This window comes from Rattus norvegicus, chromosome 8 (genome assembly GCF_021556685.1).
Source record: "Rattus norvegicus strain SHRSP/BbbUtx chromosome 8, alternate assembly SHRSP_T2T, whole genome shotgun sequence".
NCBI lineage: Eukaryota > Metazoa > Chordata > Mammalia > Rodentia > Muridae > Rattus > Rattus norvegicus.
Window position 1 is genome coordinate 34878430 of NC_141541.1, and position 26322 is coordinate 34904751.

Sequence of the window (26322 nt, forward strand, 5' to 3'; positions counted from 1 at the left end):
CCCCATGCTGTGACAATCTTTCTCTCTCTGAGAATGACCGAGTCACCTTGAAGCAGAAATACACCCCTCAGTGGGGTTTGCCACAATATAACTGAAAAGACCCTGCCAGCCTAGAAGATAATTATCTTAATAAGAAAATGTCTTTGAAAACATAGATTCTACAAACCACTTCTTGATCTTCAGACTTGAACCAAGAATACAGCTCCATCTCAAAATATGATCTTGGAATGAAATTAATATTGATTAGAAGGTTTTTTAAAGGGGACTGTGTGGAAGATAATAAAAATTATTTCAGATTAGGAGGTGTGGAAATAAGATGAGAATAAAAATGAAGTATTAACAAAGCACTATAAAATGACAATAAAATCCAGTGTTGTTAAATCACCAAGTTAATTACGCAAAGAGTCTAGAAGAGTATATTAAGTTATTACCAAATTGTGTGACCTGTTTTTTTAATGGATATGGCTTTGAGGGAGGCACATGATGGCAGAAGACTGGGTTCTAAAACTACAGATTGAACTACATTAAAGATTCCCATGTTCTCATTTATCAGTCTACCATGAATAAGTATATAATGCAGGCCTAGGCATCACTGTCCTCAAGGAGCCTACAGCTAGCTGATCAGAGGACACTGGAGCAGGTACCATGGTTAAACCAAACATATTTTGAAGGGCACCAAAACAATGAGAACTTTGAGTTCTACTAGAGGAATCAAAAGATCACCAGCCACCAAGCCACCATGGCCACCCACACTATGGTAGACGTGGGCAATTCTTGTATGTATTTCGGGCTTGCTCAGCTAAGAGAAATGCAGAGCTGAGACCTGCTTCTTCTTGGAGGTAGGCTCAAAACAGCAAAAGATGTAACTCCTATTGACAGTCTCCCAGACAGAACAGATGCACAGGCAGGGCTCCAGATCAGAAAATAGCAGGGAGTGGATGCTAAACTGATATTTAGAGCAAGGGACAAGTTCAAGAGCAAAAAGGGAGATATTAGTCCCCATGAGGCACGGACTGTGCATAGAGAGGACTCCATGAGACCATGAGATTCCTTAGCTGTATGTTACCTTTATGCATTATGTATGTCAGAGCAGTCAAGAACAAGGATTAGCATGGGAAGCTGCTAACTTTCTATCCTGACTCCATTACTAATTAGCTGAACAATCTTGGAAAAGTTATTTACTTTTTCTCTGCCTCCCTTCATTACCTTTTAAATGGCGATAGTCACGAGACTTACCTCATGGGGCTATTGCAAACATTGAATAAGATATTGTATGTAATGGACTCGAGATAATTCCTGACATGAAGTAAACACTCAATAATTATTGACTGTAAAGTATTCATCGTTAATATAACTGAATTTTAATAAAGCCTGTAGCTACTGAGTGATTATACAATTTTGAAACTGTGAATGAAGACATTGGACCTTGTCTCAGGAGCATATTGAATGAATATAAAAGGACATGTCATAAAGAAAAAAATGAGGTGTCCAAGAAAGAAACAGACTCAAAAACTTAAAAAGAAGGCTAGAAGGAAGGCTCAGCATGCTGAGGTCCAGGAGGCGTGCCATTCAGCTTTCTAGCACTATGTTAAATGCCAGCAATAGTCAAGTTAGAAAGAGAAGTGGTTGATTTGGACTAACCACATTTGGAGACTCCAGCCCACAGTCAGCTGCCCACATTGAGTCTGTGAAAAGAATCCCACAGCATTAGTGTGAGGCATTTGAGACATAGCAGAAAAGTTCATCTTATAGCCAGAAACAAGAGGGGGAAGAAAAGGAAGGGGAAGGATGAAGAGGAGAATCATGAGAAGGAAGGGGAGGAGGAAGATGTAGGGTCTCACAATCCCTTTCAAGGGGATACCTTTAACTCTGAATGCTCTGCCTCTCAAAGAATCACGAGCTCCTCCTTGATGGCCAAGCCTTTTAACACATGAGCCTTTAGCCATTCATATCCGCACTAGTAGAGGGTCCTTCTCTACCATGACACTGACCTTTATAAGGCAATGTTGAAGGAGCTGGCTTTTATTTTCCTCATGGAATTTCTTGCTAATGCTCAAAATAAAATTGAAAGCCATGTCATCCCCTTGCATAAAATCTTGCAGTAAACTTGATGAGGATAGATTGCACACCCCTAATCTTTCAAGCTGATTCCCAGGGTAGCTCCCAGATATTTCACCCAAAATCATGGCTTCCAAGACAGACAGGGGTGTGCATGAACACAGACATGGAGAGATCCCTCACAGTGTCACACACTGAGTCTGTGAAAGAGTTATGCAGAAGAAATCCTAAGAGAAAGACACATACAGGTCTTTGATGTTTATCCACAAAGATGTCTAGGCCAACATGGCCAGTCTCACCATCTTAAGTGAAGATTCTATCATTTGGACTGGTCTATAATTTTGTAGATGAGTTTGAAAGTGGAACAGAGAAAATCTAATTAGGAATTTAAAGTGGAAAGAACTTTTCAAAGGAGTAATGCTGCTGTAAAATGAGGAGGGTGGGGTTTGGCTGATGCTAACAGTCTGGTACCGTCTATAAGAGGGTAAGTGTTGAGCTAACTGAGGACTGCTGAGTTGATACCTTATCATGGCTTCATTTGGTAAGTGGGTGTATCCTCAGAGCCCTGACCATTTGGACATTATGTACATGTAAGAAATGGCAGGCTTTCACATGGCTGCATTCATTTTAGATTTTTTTGTTGGCTGCATACAAGTGAGTTGACAGCTCTTAAATCCAACTTTCCAACCCTGACTTCTTTCCAGAATATTACAGATGTCCTCTCTTGCTTCCCTGACAGTATTCTTCTTAGCACACCTAAAACCAGGAGTCTTGCTTTCTCCCTGATCTCCTTCCCTACTTGAATTTCCAAACATGCTTGGTTTCTCCCTCTTCCTTGATGTCCCCATCACTATAACCTGCAACCTGACCAGTCATTTTTCGTCACCTCACTTCCACCAATGCTTCAAGGATTCAAAACATCTAGCCATGCCAACCATGTTCCTTTTAAGGAATTCTTATTTTCTGCATGCCTGCAGTCAGCTCTTAATACAGATATTCATCATGTCCTGTCCACATCATTTCTTGGCCAATCGTGAGGTCTCTCATTCTCAACCAGTCCACTATTACTGGCTGCCTGTATTCCAAAGCAGAGTGTGCCCTCTGTTCTCGAGTTTAAAGCTCATTAAAGGTCTTCCTTGTCAAAGTTCTTTAAGCTGTCCAACAAGAATTTTCATGAGCGTATTTCTTATGATCCCTCTTCTGTTACCATTCACACTAAACTACCTTCAAAGTGCTTAAAGCAATGAGCTCCTTTTTACTCTTGTGCTTTTGAACTGACATTCTCTGTCCAGGATATTTTAGGTTAAGTTACCATTGCCATCTATTCCTTACTCACTAGTTCTAACTCCCTCTTTATAGTTCAATGGCAGAAATGTGATGAGCCTGTTAATTCCAAACTTGAGTTGACCATCCTTCTTTCTGTTATTGTGTTTGGATTTGCTTTTATTCCTATCTTGAGCCTCCTGAGTGCTAGGATTACTGGCATGTGTCATCATTCCAGGGTTCTTAGTTGTGTATTATTATTTACAGCAACCATAACAGGTGCTATGATTCAGCTCTGTTCCCAAAAATATCCTATGATATCCCTGAAGACATACGTTGATGGTCTTTGAAATTAGGGCCTGTTAGAGATGATCTAAATCTAATTCAGTCTTGAGAGTTGTTTTCTAAAATGAGGGTAAGTCTCAAGTTAGAACCCTTGTTGTCTCTGTGTAGCCATGTGATGCCCTAGAGCAAAAGAGGGGCTTTATGTCAAAGCTAGCTCCTTGGTCCTCTAGCCCCCATACCTAAAAGAAATACATTTCACTATGAGTTGACTTGGTTTGGGTATTGAATTCTAACAACACAAAATAGAATGTGACAGACTTTTGCACCATGGTTTTTAGGTCTTGCTATACTCATGAAACAACCAACTTCTTCTAACCCATCCCATCTCCTTACCCTGCAGACCAGATCTTTTTCTGAAGAATCCCATATGCTTTCTAGTTTTGATTGAAAGTTGTCTTCTTCACTCCACTCCTTTGATCAAACCTGTCCTAGCCCCATCATCATAGGCTAGTCCAAATATAAAGTTCATCACCTCAAAAACTCCAAAACCACAAACAAACAAACAAACAAACAAACAAACAAACAAGAAAAGGTTGCTTGGGTCCACAGTGAGAACTAGTTTTTGTACTGGAATCACCTTCTCCATCTCTCCATCACATGGACAAACTTTCTAGAAATACGAAGCCTCCCAGGTTCCAAAGGCCAAAAGCGCTATACTTGGTTCAAGTCAGAAATTACTAATTGCTAGGAAAATAAAGAGAGAAATCTGTTTCTGCACATAATGGCTCTTTTAGGTGTCTTTTAATCCAATTATAGCTGGTTCTATTCCCAATGTAGAAAATACTTTAAAATTCCCTGTCTATTCCCTGATCTCTACTGTGAACTTCTTAATTCACATATTAGGGACTCTTCTCTTTACCCCAGTGTACACGGGCCACAACTGGCATTCCACTGCTGGCTTTCCAGTCTGCCTGGGAGATGATCTGCCCACTAGAGGATGAAATGGACCCGGCCTCAGGAGAGATGAATCAGATGACACACCCACAGGTTCCAGGGATTTTGTTTCTCTGTCATCCATTTTCAATGCCTTACTTGCAGAATTATTTACTGTTGCTTATTTTCTCCAATGCCCTTAGACTTCTAGTCTGATAGGAAAGCTATGCTGTGACCTCATGGTCCTGTATGATCTAATTCCTGCCTATCTACTTGACCTCGTCGATCTTAAGGAGGAGGCAAAGCATGCCTCAAACACACGACAGTCCTACCAGCTTTTCTAGAAATATATTAAACTTCAGCTCCTATAGCACTCAACCAATAATGACCCATGCCTTAAAAGGTTCCCTTTGTGAAATGCGCATTGGCAGAAAAGTTCCTTTACCGGGGATATTTAAACTCACGCAGGCAGACATTTTTTATTTACAGACAGCACAAGTAGCATGTGAAAAGGATCCAGACTGCATCAGAGATGCAGGGAGGACAGCCATCAGTTTCTCAAAAAAAAAAGGAAGCTGGGTACCCAACCTCAGGAATCGCTGCATTTCCTCTGCTCTGTGCTACACTTGAAAGTGAACTGTGGCTAGTTCTAGTGTGTGTTGTAAATGCTGTCAGTCTTAAACCCTTTTGTCACCTCGGTGTTCCAGTGAGGAAATCTTTTGGTGTCCTAAATGCTGGAGACCTGTGCTCAGAGCTTTGCTAAAATAAGAATGAAGACTGTCCCACAGGAAGGACGACACTGGCTGTGCCCTCTTCTGCTCATGGGGTTTAATGTTCAGGAGGATCCCATGATGAAGTGATATTTGATTGCCAGCCTCTTCCAGGGAAATGCCTCTGGATGGAGGTAAATCCTGTGACTCGTACCCTGAGCTGACTGAAGCCCCAACTCCAGCCCTGAAGATTCCTAACTTCAACCTGTTCATCCTGTCTCTTCCATTTTGTGTGTGCCAAGCATGGCATTAGCTTGAGTTCTCTCAGTGAACATCTCTACCCTTCTTACCTAGCTAGAGATGTATCTTGTCACAGGTCCAAACTAGCTATCTAACCACATCCAGACCAGCCTTGATTTTTAACGTCATCCTATTTGTTCAGTCAAAATCACATTCAAATCAAAAGGGTATTTTGCCCCCTTCCCTGGCAGAGTCCCAGGGTTTCAAGCTCCCTATTGCCGTCCTAGGCGAGCCGAGTAGATGGTTTGGATGAAGCTTATGTGTTTGGGATAGGACAGTTATGGGAACTGGTGCTATAAAAGCAGATTGGGGTCAGTCTGGGTGGCCTCAGAGTGGGGAAGCAAGTGGCATCCCTCCTCTGCTCCCACAGCCACACGCCAACATCTCAGCGCAGCACTGGGTGTCATTTACTGCATAGGGAGCAACTCCATTAAACTTCAAAGCATCACTTGAGAGAGGATTATTTTCTTACCAAGGTGACTGGAGGTATTTCAGTTCTAAGACTTTATGATCACATTGTCTCACAGGCAGCTTGACAACGTCTTATGTCTCTGACACAGGAGGGATTTATTCACTTGAAGCATGGCACTAAATCCTTGGCAGGCACTGTATGTAAAAATCTGGCTTTATAAATAAACACTACTTTGCCCTTCTGTCTCCTTTTCTTCTGAGAACCTGAAAGTCCCCGCCACTTCATAATGACATAAGCCTTGTATTCCTACCCTGATGGAAGGTAGATGTGATCCTAGCTGTGTTTTAGAATCATCCTCCTCTATAGATTGCAATGATAACATCTGCCTTTCTCTCTCAGGGCCTGAGGAAGTTAGAGTGGATAATAGAATAGAATTATTCTGCTTGGAGATCTCACGAATGGAATGAGAATCTTTTGTCCTAAACACCACTGCTATGTGTCATGGGAGGCTCTCCTACAAAGCATCTTTCTCATTTCTAATCCAGGATCAATGTCTGGACACAATGAAGAGCTCACTGGGCCTGAGGAAAAAAATCAAGCTTCTTCCCATGGTTTGTCCCAGTTAGCATTAATTATGACCTTGACACAGTCTAGAATCACCTGGAGGAGGAGGAGGAGGAGGAGGAGGAGGAGGAGGAAGAGGAGGAGGAGGAGGAGGAGGAGGAGGAGGACAGAAAGAGACAGAGACAGAGACAGAGAGACTGCTGAATTATTGTCATTATCAGGTTGGTCTGTTGGCATGACTGTGGAAGAGTGTCTTGATTATTATTAACTGACTTAGGAGGATCGAGCCCACTGTGGGCAGTACTCTCCCTAGGCTGGTGGTCTGGGTTATATAAGACAGTTAGCTAAGCATAAGTCTGAGAGTAAACTAGCTAGCAGGCTTTCTGTGATCCCTGCTATCCTTCCATGGCTATGAGTTCCCCGATTAGAGATGATGTTATGTAGACTAGCACATAGGACTCCTATCAAGGCCCTACCTTGAGTTCCTGCCCTAACTTTCCTCAATGGTAAACTGTGACCTGGCAGATAAAACAAACTCTTTCTTCCACAAGTTGCTTTTGGACAGTGTGTTTTATCGGAACCCCAGGAAGGAAACTAGAAAGGTCATCTGGCTCAGTTTGAATCTACCTGCTGACAGGGAACTCACTGCTCCCTGGGGAAGCCATTCCCAAAGAGACAGTTCTTTTTCATACAAAGCTAGAGACACTGCTTCCTGTAAATGTTGCCTTAGGGACCCAGCCAGCGACCTCTAGAAGACTTCTAAGCAACTGTAATTCATTCCCCACATGACAGCACCTCAAATATTTGAAGGCAGCTATCACGGCTACTTTTCATGATTTTTTTTTCTCTCACATGAACTGGAGCCAGACCTTACTAACAGAAAATCACTGTTCATGACAGCTTGTAATGTTTTTCTTTCTTAGAGAAGAAACAAACATGGAATAATTTGTCACCCACTTATCACCATTTTTTAATTAAAATAAGTGTTTCTTTAAGATCTGAGTCAATCTCGTTTAATAACTCTTTGTTGCTCGGAAAGTAGGTAAATCTGGTTGTATTTTGCAACCTATGTCCTCAGAATGTCACTCGTTCTCTCTTCTTAGTCCCCATGGTACTCCATTTGAAGTGTTCTTGCTCGGGTCATTTATACCCAGACCTGCCCTAAGTCTCAAAACCCTAAGCCTCAAATGCAGCCTGCATTTTAGTCATGTGGTATCCTCCAATGCCTAGGCATAGCAACAACAGCAACAAAAATCAATGCTTGCTGCTGAATGGATGCTGTCTATACATCATAATAAAAAGGGTTGTCAAGATTTCTTCAATGCCTTAAACTATTGGGAATCTGTTACTTTACAAAGTTGGTTTATTATTTCGTCTGTCAGTTGCAGGTTCCAAATATATGGAGCACGTGTCCAAATGCAGAAGTAACTTTGTATATATATTCCCCATAAAGAAGATGTATGCCAGCACTCTGCAGTATTTATCTGGCGACTAGCATCAGTGGTGACACATAAAACTATACAGTTAAAGGACATTAAAGTGGAACTTAGATGAAAACAGATGAAAAAGATAGAAACCATTCAAAGGACTGCTGAAAAGAAAAATGTCTCTAGGCCTGTTCTTGGAAGTATTTACATAAATAATCTCAAGTGAATAAGTTATATTTTTTTTCTTCTTAAGAACTTGGTGAATGTGTGTGTGTGTGTGTGTGTGTGTGTGTGTGTGTGTGTGTGTGTGTGTGTTAGGAATGATGATTTTAATTTAAAACTAGCTTTAGCATTAGCCCTGATTTCTACATTTCTTTTACACTTCTTCAGAGCATCCGGAGATGGGCAAGCTCATTTCTTGTACCCTTTCTCTTTTTCTTGCTTAGAATTTTGCATTAAGGGGACCCCAATGGCAAGGACACAGGGACACACAAAGCACATATGTATAAGTCTTGGAAAATGGGAAGGAAGGGGTGATGGAATTTAGTTGCATTGGTTTAGGAAAAAATGAGCAAGCCTAACCCTTTAATACAATTCCCCAAAACCTCTGATGGAAGAATATAAAATGTGACCCTTAGTATTTTATGTATTATGCAGTAATATTAATTCACTCCAACCATCGAGAGAAGAGATTTCGTAGCAAGGCAAGGAGACAAATTGTAACACTCTATCTGTGGCCCAGCTGGAAGGAGATACTTCAGAACCTTCTCCACACATACCTTTCTGGTTAATTTGGACTGGAAAAAGGATCTTCAGGCAGCCAAGGGAAAAATGAGATGCTCAGAGAAATGGCATGGAGAAAGAAAGCTCTTTGGGGCAAGGGAGACACCAAGATACAAGAGAAAACCTACAGGTAGAAATGTGCCAGTCCAAGGAAGACACAATCAGCCAGAGAGGGAAGCTTTGGTTTTCTGAACTGCCTTTGTCTCCAAAATAGCAAGAACAGAATTTTCTGCCAAAAACCCAAAGTCTGTGGGTTATAGAATTAGATGTTCCTAGGACACATGATAATCAGGTCACTGGTCAGCTCTGTGATGACGGGAAAGCACAGGAATGTCTCTGACCAAAGTTTCTCTCACCAAAAGGAGGACAATAATGTTATGAGCTCATAAATTAATAGTGTAGTTTGAAGCAATCCCATGGAGCACTAGACACAGTTCCTAAGATGCACTAAATATTGAAGACATGCTTTAAAAATCATGCCCAAGACGCAAAGCAAGCATGACAAATGAGCTTCGAAAAATAGATTGTGATAGTTAATCGTAAATGCCGGCTTGGTTGACTTGAGACTCAGGTAGGAGCTAGTGACAAGTATTGCTAAGTCTGCCTGTGAGGATCTTTTCAGAGGTAATTATATAAGGCTTAATTCACTTAATGGCGTCACATTTTTTAATCGATTTTTAAGAGATACTGGACAGAGGGTCTGGTCAGAGGAAGTAGATCCTTGGAGGTATGAACTTGGAGGTTATATCTACTGAATCTCCATGCAGTATAGTTTGGATGAAATTGCCCTTATAGGCCCACAGGGACTTTTAGGTACGAATAGAAGGTGTAGTCTTGCTGGAGGAACTGTGTCACTGGGAGTGAATTTGAGATTTCAGATCTTAAACTAGGCCCAATAGCGCTCTCTCTCTCTCTCTCTCTCTCTCTCTCTCTCTCTCTCTCTCTCTCTCTCTCGTGCGCGCGCGCGCGTGCGCTCTCTCTCTCTGGCTCTCTCTCTGGCTCTTTCTCTGGCTCTCTCTCTCTGTCTCTCTCTCTGTTTCTCTCTCTCTCTCTCTCTCTCTCTCTCTCTCTCTCTCTCTCTCTCTCTCTCTCTCTCTCTAGATTTCCCTAGGAGAAAAGAAAAGGGGATGGAATGGCATTAGTTTCTTGTGGCCATCAGGACAAACTAGCAGAAAGGAAGTCGCTTTGTTGGCAGAGTTATTCTGTTATAACCTTAGAGGTCACAAGTACTGTCAGGATGTCGGCAGATCTAAGACCCCTCTGATGGCTTCACGAGAAGGCTGTTTGCCTCGTGCAGCTGTTGGCTGCTCCAGCTGCTTCTCTGCTAAGGCTAACCATTGGTCTCTCCCTCCATCTCCTTCTCCTATATCTGTTTGTCTTCCCTCTGTCTCTGACTCTGATAAAGACATTTGCCACTGGGTTTAAGGCTGGTCTAGCAATCAGAATGAACCCAACTCAGGGTCCTTGGACTATATTCACAAAAGCATAAAAACAATTTCTATCCATTACAGCACTTTTTCCAAATAAGTCCACATTGACAGTTCTAGGGACTAGGACACGCGTGTGCGCTTTTAGGACCCACTACCAGTAACAAGCTACCCGTGATGATTAAGCAATAACTGGTAAATTTAAATTAAATGATAAAATCTAGTTAGGAAGATGATATTTAAAATCAGCTTCTTGATGCTATTAATTAAAATGTTTCCATCAATCACTGTGGGAAAATGTTATCATAATAAACACATATTTTGCAGAGATAATAATGATTTAATGCAGAGTTATCTACAGTTTTTCTCTTCTATAGTTGGGGGTGTGGGTGTTTTTGAGTGTGTTATACAGAATTGGTAAATTAAACTTTCATGCTGAAGGGAACTACTTTTTAAAGTGCCTAATGAAAGTGTATGTTCTTAGTTTCCCCTGATTCAATCCAACATGACCTGAGATCCTATCCTTGGCTGAAGAGAACTCAAGATGAATGTGTTGTGATGAATTGAAAATCACTGGTAATTGCAGTAAAAGTATATGGCTTAGGATCTTTCACTGATGGTCTGACCTCCAGCCAGATGCTCTACTACAGACCAAAAGTTCCCTCACTATAAAATGTCCAAAACCCTTTTCGCCCTGTTAAGCTTTGCCATAAAGACTCTGACCCTCAATTTCTCCGTCTGTTTCAGCCCTAGGGCTGCAGTTGTACTTACAGTAAAACTAAGGTGTTCTGGTTTAGTTTCAGTTGCAATGATAAAGCAGTCTGACCAAAGGCAACTTGAGGATAAAGGGGTTCATTTCATCTTACAGGTTAGAGTGCATCGCTAAGAGAAGTCAGGGCAGGAACTGAAGTGACAAACTGGAAGCAGAAACTATGGAGGAATGTTGCTTACTGGCTTACTCTCTGGCTCGTATCAGTTAGCTTTCTTACATGGCTTAGGCTTATTTGCTTAGGGATAGCACCACCCACAGTGGACTGCCCTCCCACACCAATCATCACTCTAGGTCACCTCTCACAGTCACGACCACCAGCCAATCTAATCTGAGAAATCTTTTGATCAAATTCCTTCCCAGGTAAATCCAGGTTGTAGTAAGGTAGCGCTGACAACTTAACCATGTCAGATGATAAACTAGTGCCAGATATTGCCTTCTCTCTTAGGGGTGACACCTCTCACACCTCCTCCACATCCATCCTCAAGTTCATGAAAGCCACTGGCTCTTGTCTGTAGGGTGTGATGTTTCTTGAGAATGTACCATATATATATATATATATATATATATATATATATATATATATATATATATATGGCCCCTGCTTCCTCATAACTCTGAGCCTCCCAGGTTTTGACTACTATTATACCCAACCTGATTCAGGTCATCTCCCACAGTACCCTTCCAGCTTCTGTTCCACTGCCAACTCTTTCAGCCTGAGTTCAGCAACTCCAAATTTTGGAGAAAGTAACCAGATGTGACCCAAGCTTTCCTTGTGAAATAGTCCATAAGATATGAGGGATGTCTGTAGGCAGAAGGTATGTTCATGTGGTGCAGGCACAACTGGCTGTCAGAAAGATTGCATATACATCAGTTCTCCCATAGTTTTCCAGGTATGGCTGTTTTCTCACAAGATCCTACCCTCTGGTGGCAATGGATTGGTTTACATATGACACCCATAAGCAGCTAAAACAACTTCCCTTTCTCCTCAGGTCTAAAGGACAACACCAGGAAGTCACTTGAGCCTGTCTTTTCACTTAAGCATGAATTGTAAGAGCTGTTCACGGTCATTGTGTTTGCCAGTAAGAGAAAGGTGCCAGCTTGCAGCCAAGGAATAGTAGGACGCGGGGACAAGGAAAGCTGGCAGTCTTTCAAGTCTTCGGATGCTCTTCCCAAGATCTGGCTGAATTTCCAGTTCTGAACACTGCCCTGGTCCTCAGATCTGTGGATTCCATTGGAAATGCCAGAGAACTCCCTGCAAGGGCCATTCTTCTCTACCCAATTCACAGGCTCCTTTTCATCTAACAAAAGTAGTTTTAACCATTTTAACAAGGAGCAGAAGATGGTTCGAGTTGGACTCTATGGCCTCCAGCTAGCGCTACAGGTCCTAAGACATGGCCAGGTTTCTCTTCAGCAGTATCAAGTCTCACATCTGAATTCTGCAGGAGCTGCATAAGGAATCCCCATGGAATTCATTATTTTACTAATATTTATTGAGTGCCTATTATGTGACAGGCACTAGGTTTTGTGCTGGGAATTTAATGAAGAGTAAAACAAACTACTTGCCAAGCCATGATATTTTAAATTCATTTTCATTCTAGAATTCTCAGTAGGAAGGGTTCACTCCAAGGGAACATTCCACTCATTCCTATACCCCTGCCAGAGAAGAGCATTTGCAAAGCCTAGATTCTCTCCCTCTGTGTAAGTTTTAACATGGCTGGCATACTTAAGCCACACAGAGAACAGGGGGCTGCCAGTGGCATTGATAGAAGGATACCTCCAGAGCCTCTTTTCTATCACTACATCTGGGACCTGACTTTCCCTGGATTCCCACAGGCAGTTATAGGAAATAAATACAAGTCAAGTTAAACCATTTCTAATGAGTTGCCTAGGAGCATAAGAAGAATGGCCTCACTACCTGTTCTTCCCCCCACCTACCCAGCTCCGGGAACACAGAGGATTTCCTCATCGTTTAATAAACACTTCCCGGGGACTTCTGTGTCTTCTCTTCCTGAAGCAAAGACTCCCCTAAGTCTCATCTCTTCCAAGTCTCTTTTACTGAAGCTGGAGATTCGGTGGTAAATGATCCAGACAAAAAGTCCTTTGTCATGGCAAGATAAAAACAGAAGCAAACTATGAGTCTCATAAGGTCAGGTTATGAATAGAACTGAGAAGAGCAAGTGCACTGCAGTAAAAGGATAGAGGTGGACCAAGATAGGTAAGCAAAGGTCTCACTGAGCAGTAGCCTGCGAATGCATGACTAATGAAGAACATGAGACCTTTTGTGAGTGACCCTAGAATAATTCAGTCCATACATATAACTTACACTGGAAAAAAATTTTAAATAGCAAGGTGGGATTAGAAAGATAGCTCAATGGGTAAGAGCATTTTCCAAGCCAAAAACAAACAAACAAACAAAAACAAAACAAAACAAAACAAAAAAAACATGAGTTCTAATCTCCAGTGACCATATAAAAAGTTGGGTATGGCCACATGTACACGTGACCCCAGTGCTATGAAGGGTGAAACAGGAGTATTGCTGCTTGCAAGCATAACTTCATGCTCAGGGAAAGATTCTGTTTCAAGAAAACATGGCAGAGATAAGCAAGACATCCAATGTCCTTTTCTGGCTTCCTCCTGGTCACACAGCAGTGCATACATGAGTACATGTATGTGTTCACATATGCACACACACACACACACACACACAAACACACACACACTGAAATAGCAAGGAAATTTAGAAAACTACTCTACCTCACTTTCCTTGCTTCATATGCTTCTAACCTAGGAAGCAAAGAACTACTACAGCTCTTGCCAGAAGCCAACTACTGCCCTGAATTTTAGATTTAAATTGAGAAAGAAAAATTGCACTGTTTGTGTCTGTTGTTTTTGACAACTTGATACCAACTATAGTCATTTGGGAAAAAAGAATCTCAGCAGCGAAAATGCCTCCATCAGACTAGCCTGTAGGCAAGTCTGAGGTTATTTTCCTGACTGATGATTGATATGGAAAGGAGAGAGACCATCGTGGGCAGTGACATGCCTAGGCAAGTGGTCCTGGGTTGTATCAAAAGCAAACTGAGCCATAAGAGGCCAGGTAGCTGCAGTCCTCGAGGACTTGTGCTTTTGGGCCCAGGTTTCTACCTCCAGGCTCCTACCTTGACTTCTCTTCATAACCAACTGTAAGCCATAAGATGAATTAAATCTTTTTCCTTTCCAAGTTGATTTTGGTCATGGTGTTGATCACAGCAATAGTAAGCAAGCTAGGTTAGAGTTGAATTATGGAATCCCTAAAAGTTAGGTCCACATCCTGAAAGCCAGAATGCACCCATGGCAGAAACCTTACATTGCACAAAATAACTTTTACAAAGATATAATGAAAGATACTGTAAAGGGATTCATCCTGAAATATTCATGGAAGTTTTAAATCTATTGGCATAATTCTCTATGGAAGGCATGCAGGGAAGAAACATGAATGAGAGATTATGAGAGAATGGAGGTAATCATTAGCCACAATCCAGGGATGACTGGAGACACTAGAAGGTAGAAATATGCACACACACACACACACACACACACACACACACACACACACAGAATATAATAACCAAAAAATGGATCCAAGCTAGCCTTCCTTTAACAAAGCCAATTTTCCTGTTTCCCTCTCCGCCCCCAGAAGGGAATTCTTTGCCCCAATTCAGGGAGAAACAATTCAGGGAAAAACAAACAAAAGAAGATCAACATCACAGTTCATTAGGTTGGGGTGAATGGGTTGGGTTATTTTGTGAATTATAAATATGTTGTCATTCAAGGAATAATTTGCAAATGTAATAGCCTTGGACAGGGAGGAAACTAAAGACCTTAGACTCAGGGACTATGACTTACTTTTGTTTCCTCTTCTCTTTCCTTCTTTCTTAGATGAAGTATAGAGTGGTAAAGAAAGGGGGAGATATAGTACTATTATAGAAATTTACAAAATAGACAAATAGGATAGGATATTAAATTTACTCTTGAGCAAAATATTGTATAGCCATAATCTTACATTGATAAAAATCTTTATATTTGGTGCAAAAATTCAAGTTATAACTTCTCACATTGGTACAGAAATTACATATTGATAAAGGTTTAAGGTTTTCATTGATATAATATTTTGTATATTAATATACATTGTCAAACATTGATTATCATCACTCTTAGATTGGCATTGTGCCTGTGTAAATCATTTAAGAATTCAAAAGCTTAAACCCAGTCCTCATAATAGCTACTATTACAAGCTATTTAAGACGATTAAGTAATACAAGTTAATAGTCAGATATTGAAACTCATGGTCATTAGATTCTAGGTTAGTTAATTACAAGTGTCTTCAAGATTATTCAAGTAGTAAATAATGAATAATCAATATTTGACTATTCAATATATATATATTTCAAAAGTGTCAGAGATCCACAGAATATAGAATTTAATATTATGTTATTACTAAGATCAATTTACTACAAGACATTTGTGCTTCTAACAGTATCCGCATTCTACTCCAAGGAAGATATTGAGCATCATTACATCTAGGAGGAGTTGCTTCAGTCATGGCAAGGTAGCCACTGGGCAAGAATTGCCCTAATTCATCTGCAGACAAAAATACTGTTCAAAAAAGGACAAACAGATATGAGATAGTCAACTGCTAAGCTCTGACAAGACATAGTAAGCTAGTCCTTCACAAATTTTGCTTCTCATAAGGTCTGTCAGAGGGTTCTGGGCCAGAAGGCTGGAGACAGATGCTAGAACATCATAAGAAAGCAGGGAACTGTCCAGGCAGTCAACTGTCTCTACAAATTGTATAGTTTTGGAAGCTATGTTTTTGTTCTTCCTACATATTCAGGTAATATTTAATTCCTTCTCAGATCTCTGGTGTGGTTGAAGACTACTTATAGTCTCATGACTTAAGTTGTTTAGCATTAAAGAAGATGTTCATATTGAAATGATGGATTTCAAGTGGCAATAAAATTTGAAATCAACCTAATTCAAACACAGAATTGTGACTTCTTTAAGTTAGGGTAGATGATAGAGTATTTTATCTAACTTGACAAATATGATAGACTAGATGTTAAATGTATATCATTTTATAATTTACATAATTCTTATGGTTGTGGTCAATTTATCTGAGAGAAAGAGCCTTTTTTAACTGGACAAAAAGGGGGAAATATTGTAGGTTGTCCTGATGATGTTTGAATTCTGATATTAATTCTGCTTTCCTAAGAGAGGTGGCCCTTGGATGAGCAGTCAATCCAGTACTCGGGTGTTTTCATGTGAATCTTTTCCCTATTTATTGGTCAATAGAGGCTACAGCCTTTGTGACTGGCAGTGGAGGGGAGAGATGAGATGGGAGGTCTTGGAGTGGGGATAGGTAGAGAGAGGAGATTAGAAGAGGAGGGGAGAGAAGAAACAAAGATGGACCAGAACCATGTGGCCAGGAGAAACTACAAGTAACAAGGGTCTCGTACCTGGGGTATAAGTTAGTATAGTGCTAGTTCTGCCCACTCTAAGTTTATCACTCATAAATATAGTAAATGTATTATATGTTTTTTGTACAGGATTATTGGCGTTAGAAATTACTACAACAGAAACAAAAACAAATATGAAACTGTAGAATTATGAAAAAATACATTTATTTTGGGTCAGCTCACATTCAATCTTTGTTTTGTTCTGTGCTTGTTTTCAGTGCTGGGAGTAAAACCTAACCTTTGTTCTTGCTAGACAAGCACTCTGTCACTGGAACCATGTTTGAGGCCTCACACACACCAGCCCTAGCTGAATGCCACTGAGTACCTCCTATTGATGCTGTGTAGAATTGTTTCGCTCAGCCTTTCCTAGATGGCTTCCATAAAATCCTGAGACAGAATAAAAGTTACTTGCTGCTTAAAGTCACTAATGTTAGAGACAGCTTTAAAGTCAGGCGCTAAGTGCAATGGCACTGTCAGAGGTTTGCTGGCAGAGGAATGCCTTAATGCTGTCTGAAGAACAAAGCATGAGAGGTCACAAAGGATGGCAGCAAAATGAGTCAGTGGCTACCAGAGAAATGCTGTGGAATGGTACTGTGGTTTAGGGTAGAAGAGGTGAAAGTAATCAACCCCAAAAAAGGTATGGCAAAGGCTGCCCCTGAATCACTTACTGAGTGTTTGACTATGGGTTGTGGGAAGGGCGTTGTGGATGAGTGCAAAACTTTTTGCTAAGGTATTGCAGAGGTGTCTCAGTGGGTTACTCATTGCAAAAGAATGAGGACCAGTACTTGACTCCTGCAACCATATAAAAATGTCAGGTATCATCAGACACATTCATAAGACCTGTGCTGTGAAGGCAGACAGGTGGGACTCACCTGTCCTGGGATTCACAGGGCAACCAGATTAACCCACTTGGTGAATGCAGGCCAGTGAGAGACTGTTTCAAAAAGCAGGATGGATAATACCTGAGACACAGTTCCCAAGATTTACTTCTGGCCTCCATGTGTGTGCACGCACACAGACAGACAGACAGACACACACACACACACACACACACACACACACACACAGAGAGAGAGAGAGAGAGAGATGCATGCCTGCATGTACACACGAACACATGAGCATGAACATTCATACACACAAAAAACAAAATGCACACATTCATACACATGCATACCAAAGAGTTGTGGTCTAAGTAGCCTGAATGAATGAGAGAGAAAGGTAATGAATGAGAGAGAGAGGTTTAAAGGAAGATCTGGATTGAAGAACCCTAATTTCTTTTAATATGTATCATTACATAACTAAGTGGGGACAGTTGGACACTCCAGTCTGCAATTAAAGGACATTTTTGTGACAGAAAATGTAAGTAAATGAAGGATATTTAAAGACATGCAAAAAGAGGAGATCACTTAAGGAGTAAAGTTAGATAAGATTAGGATAGAAACACGAATCCTGAAAGTGTTCTTACTCTAAAACATTGCAGAGTCTAGGAAAAATAAAAAATATATGGATGTACTTGTTGTGATCTGGATACTTGTTCCCACCCTGATGGATTGTGGGGAGATTATTATATAAGGAAGGCTCTGCTCTTATCATTGGAGTTAGTATTCTTGTGAAAGAGACCCTAAAGATCTGTCTCATCTCTTGGACCATGTGAGAACACCACTGAGAGCTACCACCTATGAAGCAGAGAGTAGACTCTCAGCAGACACTAACATCAGAAGTCTCACACGCTTAACTTTCAGAACTGTGAGAAATACATTTCTGTTGTTTATTAATCATCCTGCTTGCTAGATGCCCAGACTTTTTTCCACACATCTGAACAGACTAAGGTAGAGATAAAGAAGGGGGCATGGAGGAGGCAGAACACCAAGAACACAGAGTCTTGAGCCAGGTAAAATTGAACAATTTTACCAACGCAGTAGAGGCAACATTTTATTGGAAAGAGAATGAGGAAAAACTGGACATGAAAAATGTTAAGATGGTGTGCAGCTCTCTGGTCCATGTATATGAGTGTAAGAGCTCAGAGAAATGGGATGATAACTTTGATGACCACTAGATATCTCTGCTTGGGTGATGAAGAGGGCAAAGGGGGTTCTTTAAAGACCATGAGGGAGGATTCAGTCCACATGGAGGAGATTTCTACAGATGAAATCACAGTTTATCATTATTGGGACTGACAAACTGGGGGCGGGAAGGGCAGCAGATTGGAATGGTGGGTTATTTCTGTTTCGTCATCATAGTGAAATAAAGGATAGAGTCACCAGAAAGCGGAATAAAGAAGAGTGCTATATCAATCACCTCAGAGGAAGGAAAGTGAAACCAAGGGCCCATGGTAGGATTAGCCAGAAATGCTGATGGCCCATTCAACACTCACAAGACACTGTCATGGAGATAACACAAATCAGATTCCTCTTCAAGGGAGAAACAGGTCAATTGGAGGAAGCCAGCTGCTAAGCTCCTGGTAGGTTGCCTTCAGAAGCTACTGAAATATACAGGCCAAGGCTACACTCTTAGCAGCAACTTATAGCTCATAAATGGGCATGACAAAACTGTCCTTTGGAAAGTTTGCATTAGATTTCTTTATTAGACTGGTCCTACCTTCCTCGGGGGCATCAAAGGCTTTCCCTACTCTCTCACATGTGTTAGGAAAGCTTCCTTTCCTAGTCTTGCCCCTTCTTAGCTTTATGCTTCTAAGTAGATGCATCGAACCCTGTTTCCTGCCAAGTCCAATTTGATTTCTGCTTCCTAAATAGTTTACCCAATACAAGCTCGTGAGCCTTATTCCTCCTGGTGCCTTCAATGATACAGGTCATGGTGAACCTACAAGCTGAGCAAAGAGTTAGCCTTTGTTCAATATGCATGGAGGAGTATGGCAGAGATGAGAGTTATAATATGTGCAGGGTTAACTTTGAGCATGGAATTCAAACTGAGTGGAGTCACAGACACCCACCCTTCTTTAGATATATGAACTAGGGAGAGGTTTCTACTGAAGCTTGTCTCTCTCTTCCTTGTGTCAAGCATGGTCCTAGGCATACTCTGTCTACTATAAACTGCCTGAAGATAAAACAAGCCTTTGATGTATATACTGTTCTACAAAATTATATGTGTGAAAAACTGGAAAGTGAAGACACATAACCCACCCATAAGGAGTGGGTTATTCAAACCCAACCCTACGGCAGAGACCCCAAAGCCTGCACCTTTTCCACAACACCACAGTGTGGGTTCTTGTTGTATGCAACTTATGTATCAGAGCTGCTAATTAATTTAATCTTATGTACACAGTTTGTGTGGTATGCAAATGTGTATGTAAATGATTATTTTAATTTATACAAACAAAGATGCAAATGAATCCTTGGGTTTACAGGAAACTGGTAAGATAACTTTCCCTCAGTTGATCCGTCCTTAGGGGCTCTGGCAAATCTGAATCATTGTAACATAAATAAATTCTCAGCATTCCATGAGAGTTACTCTTTCAGACTTTAAAGTACTGATTTTCTGGCCCCCTATCAAGGATATTTTAGATTCTTCATGATGTTCCCCAGGGCTGGGAGAAATGTAAAAAGCAAACCTCTCTCTGAAGTTCTCTCCTCTCTCCTCTCTCTCTCTCTCTCTCTCTCTCTCTCTCTCTCTCTCTCTCTCTCTCTCTCTCTCTCTCTCTCTCTCTCTCTCAATATAGAAAAAAGTCTGGATGTTAGTTCCATCTTGGAGAATTCAGGCTGAGCCACGACTCTAGCCTTCAGCATCCGACTTCTGTAATCACATGTTTACCTGAATTCAGACCCGCGAGAATTTTTCTTTCTCTATTCTCACCTCCCACAAGCAGATGGGTCTTCTGAGCAGATAACTTAATTTGAGAGGTTCTAAGAAAACCGAGTGCCTTCGCTCTTCCCTCCCGGTTCTCTGGGGTGGTGGGCCTGATGGCCATCTCATCTCTGGGGCGTTCCACTAAAGCGCATCACCTGGGATCATCACGACATCCACTCAGATAAAGACACCTATGAACATGTACACTAAGATAAAGTGGGAGGAGGGAAAGTACAAATAAGAAAGGAAAGTGAAGCAGATAGACAGGCTATGAGGCAAAGGCTGGCTGGAGCCACGGTTTCCCCAAGGCTACAGGCGTCCCCAGATGGCGCCCTTGCAAAGTAAGTCCTGGTGCTTTTCCAGGCCTCTCCCCGTCCACAGCCTTAGTTCTGGTACATCACACCTTGCTGTAGCCGTCTTTCAGCCAATGGTTCTCTATCTTTTTCTGAACTTTCTCCCATGATAGTCTAATTTCTGAGCACCTTGTCCCACATATGTGTTGCTTGTATACAGAACTTCAACCACGACCGACCGGGCTGCCAGCCCCTCCCAGCTCCATTTTGCTCCATCCTGCTTAGCCCAGGATGGATCGCAATCATCCCCCAACCGGGTTTCTCTCTCTACTCGCCTTTGCTCCTGGAGGAGCTGCATTACCAACCTATTCCCAAGATCCTAGAATCCACGGATAAAGGACACGGAGACAGCTTTATTATTTTAGAACTTGCTGGCTAGGCGCAATTGCTGGGTGCAGAATCTTCTGCCTATAAAGATAGACTCTCATCAAATATTATTTCCGTTTCTTCTCCTGCCCTAAAGTTAGTGGCTTGTATCAGCTACCCCCCACCCCCCAACCACCTTGGCCATCCGCCCATAGTGGAGTCTGCCGGCCCTAGCTGCCCTGAGATCTAACATGATTTCTGCTTTCTTCTCATTCCAAAGCATGGCAGAAAAAAACCCTTTCTTTCCCTGTGTCTCCTTTTCCTTCTGGGATCTGGATGTCCCACCGGTACCTTCTGCCCAGAATATGGCTCCCCCGGCCTTCTTTATTGTAAAAATCAAGAGCCCATCAGGGAACTAGACCTAGTACCATCAGCTCCCCTTATACATCTGTCTGACTACCAGACACCTTCCTTCCCCTCTAGTATTTTTCTTATTTCCCTTCAGATGGATTTCTGCTTTCTTCTTCTAATAGTCTCCTTGAAGTCTCAAGGGGACAACAACTCTATTCTCTTTATCCTCATGTTTCCAGCAATATGCTCAGTGGTTTAAACCAAAAGTCTTAATACATATTCCAATGACTAAACACAACTCCATTAATGAACTTAGCGTCCTTTCCAGCATTGCTTAGACTATCTGTTCTCCCCACTACTTCATTCTGAAGTCTCACAACTATTTGTTTCTACAACTCTCTGAGTTTAGAACAGTGCCTGGTCCATAGAGGTTGCTCAATACATAATCCAGGCATGAATGAACTGACTTAGACACCAAGCATCCTAGCCTCTAAGCCAGTATCTCCAAGTGATACAAATGGATCTTTTCCCAGACTGTCTGACGGCACATGGCTGGTGATAACCCTGACACCCCCACAAATGATGGCCACAGCAAAGCCTTCTGCTCCTAGTGGGAAGCCATGCCCACCTCTTGCTTCATTATCCCAAGGCTGACACACATACCTCAGTCGCCTCCTCTTCCCTCCTTTTCCTGCTGTTCCTGGAATGAAGGCACCGTGGGTCTGGCCTCACTCTGACACTCATTACTCTGGTATTGATGGCCTTCCACCTCCCCGTTATTCTGTGCAGATTAGAAAGCAGAGACCTTTCTTGGGTGTGGGAATGGGTTTTGTCAGTATTCAGTACGTAACAGCAGAGAGTATAATAAATTCTGGCAGTCAATCGAATATGACATGATAATGAATGTTAACATCATGTGCCCCCCTTTGCCAGCAGAGGGGAAAGTCATGTTAGATTACAGGCAAACATGGGCACCTTGTGATTTCTATTTGCCTACTCTCCTTCCTCTTCCTTTCCTGGGTTTAACCTCCCGGCTGGCTCGGCTCCACTCTGACAGCCCCAGTTTCATTTGTCTGCATGGCTCAGAAACGCAGCAGCACACTATTCCCCAGGCTGCACCAGCTGTCTGTAGGAAACCTGACCTCCAAAGCGACTTCCTTCCCCCGACTTCAAGAGATGCTGGGCCTCAGGAGGCCCCCTGCAGCCCTGGGGCAGCTGCTGAGTGTGGATCTGGTGGGGAAGGATAAGAAAGCAGAAGATGCTGCCAGCAGAAGCCTGTACTCTAGGCCAGCCTCCTGCCAGTCAAGAGGCCAGTCTGCAGCTCTCCCCCAACTAAAAGGTGTTCAGAACAAAGCCAGAAACAAAACGTCTTTTTGGACTTAGTTTTCTCTCAGTGTCATTGATTTCCGGTGCCTTTTCTGCTATTTGGGGGAAAAAAAATAAAATAAAACAGAGTCCCATTCTCTGATCCTCTGGGCTGACATTTGCTCAGGTGTATCACTGATAAAGGTAGCGAGTCAAAGCTTTTCCCATTAAAAGCCAAATGAGCCATCATGGAGCCAGGAAGCAACTATAGAGACATATTATCTAGTAACTTCAGATCCCTCTGCTGCATGAACTAGACCTGTTTCCTTAGGACACCCAGCACTCCAGTGTGTTACTTGTCCCCATTTTTGCCATGGGGTGAGGGACCATCAACTAATATCATTGGTACCAAGCCACAATGATAAGTCAAACACAATGCCAGTTATTGCTACATACCAAAGCCCACAAACACAAATATATATATACATATATACATACAAACATACATACATACATACATACATACATACATACATATATTCAGACAGGCAGTCACATATAGACAAATAGAAAGACGCAAGCACAAAAGAAACTCCAAAACATTTCATAACACACACACACACACACACACACACACACACGAGAGATAGAGAAAGAGAGGGGGGGGGGAGGGAGAGAGAGCGATGTGGTTTACAGGTGATATATGACCCAGAACATTTCAGGCACTTTTTTTGCTGTCATCACCAAGGATGTTAGGATGAAGCGGTCACCTGGCTCTCTCTTTACCAACCAAGTATCACTTTAAGTCATCACTGTTGACCCACCTAGCAGGACTACTCTTCTTTTTCTCAGAACACCCAAAATATTCCTCAGTGCACGCCAAGGTATTGACTCTTGTTTGAAAACCAGATAATGAAGAAGTAGGAAGCAAGACTAACTTTATAAAACTATCACTATTAGTATTATTTAATTTTTATAGTTACAAAGTACTCTTGCCTGCAGTGTTTAATTTGGCCTTCATAAAAACTAATAAGGAAAGTGGTATTTATTTTTACTACTACTACTACTACTACTACTACTACTACTACTACTACTACTATCATTATTCTCATCTAGCAGATGAAGACATTGCTCCGGTCTGAGAACTCACAGTGATTACATATTTTGGATACATACTTAAAGAAGATCCTAAACAACCAAGCTAAACTTAACAGCAATGATGGCCTTCTTGCTATTTGGATATTATTCTGCAGTTTCAAAGCATTTCCCCATTCGTATAAATTGCCAAGTTAAATTGCACAAATGTGCAGAAACTTAAAATATGCATCTTTAGCCCAGTCATCTTACATCCTGGAATCTTTCCTCAGGGAAGAAACACAATCAAAGTGTCTGTACATACCAGTCTACTTCATTATCTTGTCCCCCTGAAGACAGGTAAGCACAACCATGATAGGAAACCCAGGCCTGATTCCCTCATGGGAAAGCCTCATGGGATAGGAATGGGGCTCCTCTGTCTCTGTGCTCTCCCCACTTGGCCTCAGGAAGGAAAGTCTGCTCACCTGACTGTTTAGGCTGAGATCAGAGGGAGCTCTTTTCCACAGTAGATATATATATATATATATATATATATATATATATATATATATATATATATTTGTTGCTTTGAAAGCTGATAGGGAGGAGGGCTGTGGAAATACTCTGTCTTCCCAGCTTCATGTGGTCTATATGCTCCGTCTAGTCAGAAGAACGCAGGCTGGTGCTGCGATGCTAAGTGGAGCCAAACCAACCAATCAACCAAGGCTCAAAACTACACATGCACACAGTAGGCCCTCAGTTGTCTATTAAAGTCTGTTTTAAGGGTGAGGAGTCTAAGTATAGTCATGCTAGTAAGGATCAATACCTCCATAGTCAGTAAATGTTACTTCACTACTAGGAAAAGGAGGGTGCTTCGTGGAGCAGATTGAGTAGGAGACTGGATTGACGAGGTGTACTGAAAAACAAAACTAAAAACCCAGGACTTGTGGGACCTAACTTTAGCACCTTGGCATAACCTTATGAAGTGTCCTCAGTGACCTGAAAAACAGGGCAAAGCTATTGGATTTAAATAAGGTTCTAGAACAACCCTCCTGGTGACCTGGGCAACCTCTAGGGCTGACATGCTTCAGCCACTAGCACTCTGTCTGGACCCTGGAAGCTTTGGGGAGACCGGAACTTATGAAACACTCAAGACCTTGTGCTGGGAGACCCTTTCGAGTTTTGCCCCCAAGCTGTTGAAAGAAGAAATGGCATTTCCCCCAGTCCCTACATCCTTTTTGCTTTGCTGAAAGTGCCCAGAAGCACACTTAGTGGCTAGCAGTTAATAAGCCCAGGAACTGGGGCGGGCAACGAGTCTAGCATGTAGATATTTGTCACCGTGCCTGACTACCTGGGATCCAAATGTGAAAGAAAAAAGCTGTAACTTGTCTCCTAGCCTCCACTCCTGCTGTGACATGTGCACATGTGGATACATGCATTGGTACAAATAAAGGCATGCAGTTGGTTGATCCCAGGATCTTGAGAATGCATCTTAAAAGTTTACTCTTTCAACCACACTGGAAAAGGACAGAACTAACTATGCTGTGGGTTGTAAAATGTATTATCTTCCAGGGATTCTTTCTTCTCTTTCTCCAAAGCATCTCTTATCTCCAGAAGAGTGTTTTCCTAGATGCTGATCTCCCAGCCAGACTAGCTTCGTCATTGCAGCTAGAGCTGGAGCTCCCTGGACAGCATCTACTCTAGTCCTTTGTTTTACAGACAAAAGTGTGAAGGTCCAAGAATGGAGGGACTCAGAAGACAGGACACAGATAGCAGAGCTAGGACAATGATGGTAAAGCCAGGACACAGATGGGGGAGCCAGGCCCAAGGCACAGATGAGGCTCATTCACTGCACCCTGATATCAAATAACTTAAACTTGCCTACAAAGGCATGGCCATAGGTGTGTGAAAGGCTCCCTGGATATATCAGCTGTAGAATGCTGTCCCTCTTGGCATCAGGCAACCTCCAGGCTGTGGGCACATTCGAGGTGTTCTCTGTTTTTGCTGCTATAGAAACAAGCCTCGGCATTGCTGTAGGAGGCGGATGAGTCAATGGATGTGATAAGATCCACTTTGGGGACTGTGAAGAAGACGATATAAGTTTTAGGCACTGGATTTGGCTGCTAGTTAACATCTCTCTAAGAACTATTAACATTTTAAAACAGACACTTCCCCTTATAAAATGGCAATCTCAAACACCACTGTTGAGAAGGTATGTAGCCCCAGGGCTCTGGTAAGAGGCACCAAATCCTAGATATGTACGTAGGCTTTCTCCGCATACTCACGATGTTGAGAACCTAACCCAGAAGTTAGCAGAGAACTAAGCCAGGCAGAGATGCAGGTATTTAATGCAGCAGTTTGCAATGACTCCAGTGGAGAGGAACTGGAAGGTCCCAACAAGGGAATGGTTGAATATCCTGAAAAGAACGCCATCAAATATTCATTCGATAAACTGTTGTATTCACGTTGGATCTCTAACTGTTGCCCTGTGAAGATCTTGATGGTATATTGTAAAGAAAAGATTTACTTGATTTCTGTCTGCTAAAGACTCTGAATAAACTGGTCCCTGTGTCGCATGGGGAGAAGGAACCAAGATGGGGAGAAAGAAGAGGAGGAAGTACATAAGCCATTAGCCCAGAGTAGTGAACATCCAGTGAGAAAATTCTGGGATGTTTAATGGGAAAATGGATTCAAAATGAA

General features: G+C 41.9%; 1 protein-coding gene across 2 annotated transcripts in view; it reads left to right on the forward strand.

The window, feature by feature from the left end:
- The window catches only part of LOC148004006 (uncharacterized), a 65694-nt gene extending 52365 nt beyond the window's left edge, over nucleotides 1–13329 (forward strand). The window contains exon 6 of one of the 2 annotated variants that reach the window (XR_015627096.1): nucleotides 11924–13329. The gene's annotated coding sequence lies outside the window, so the exon portion shown is untranslated. The remainder of the gene's footprint in view (nucleotides 1–11923) is intronic. The other variant, XR_015627097.1, reaches the window with a different exon arrangement.
- Nucleotides 13330–26322: the final 12993 nt, after the last annotated feature.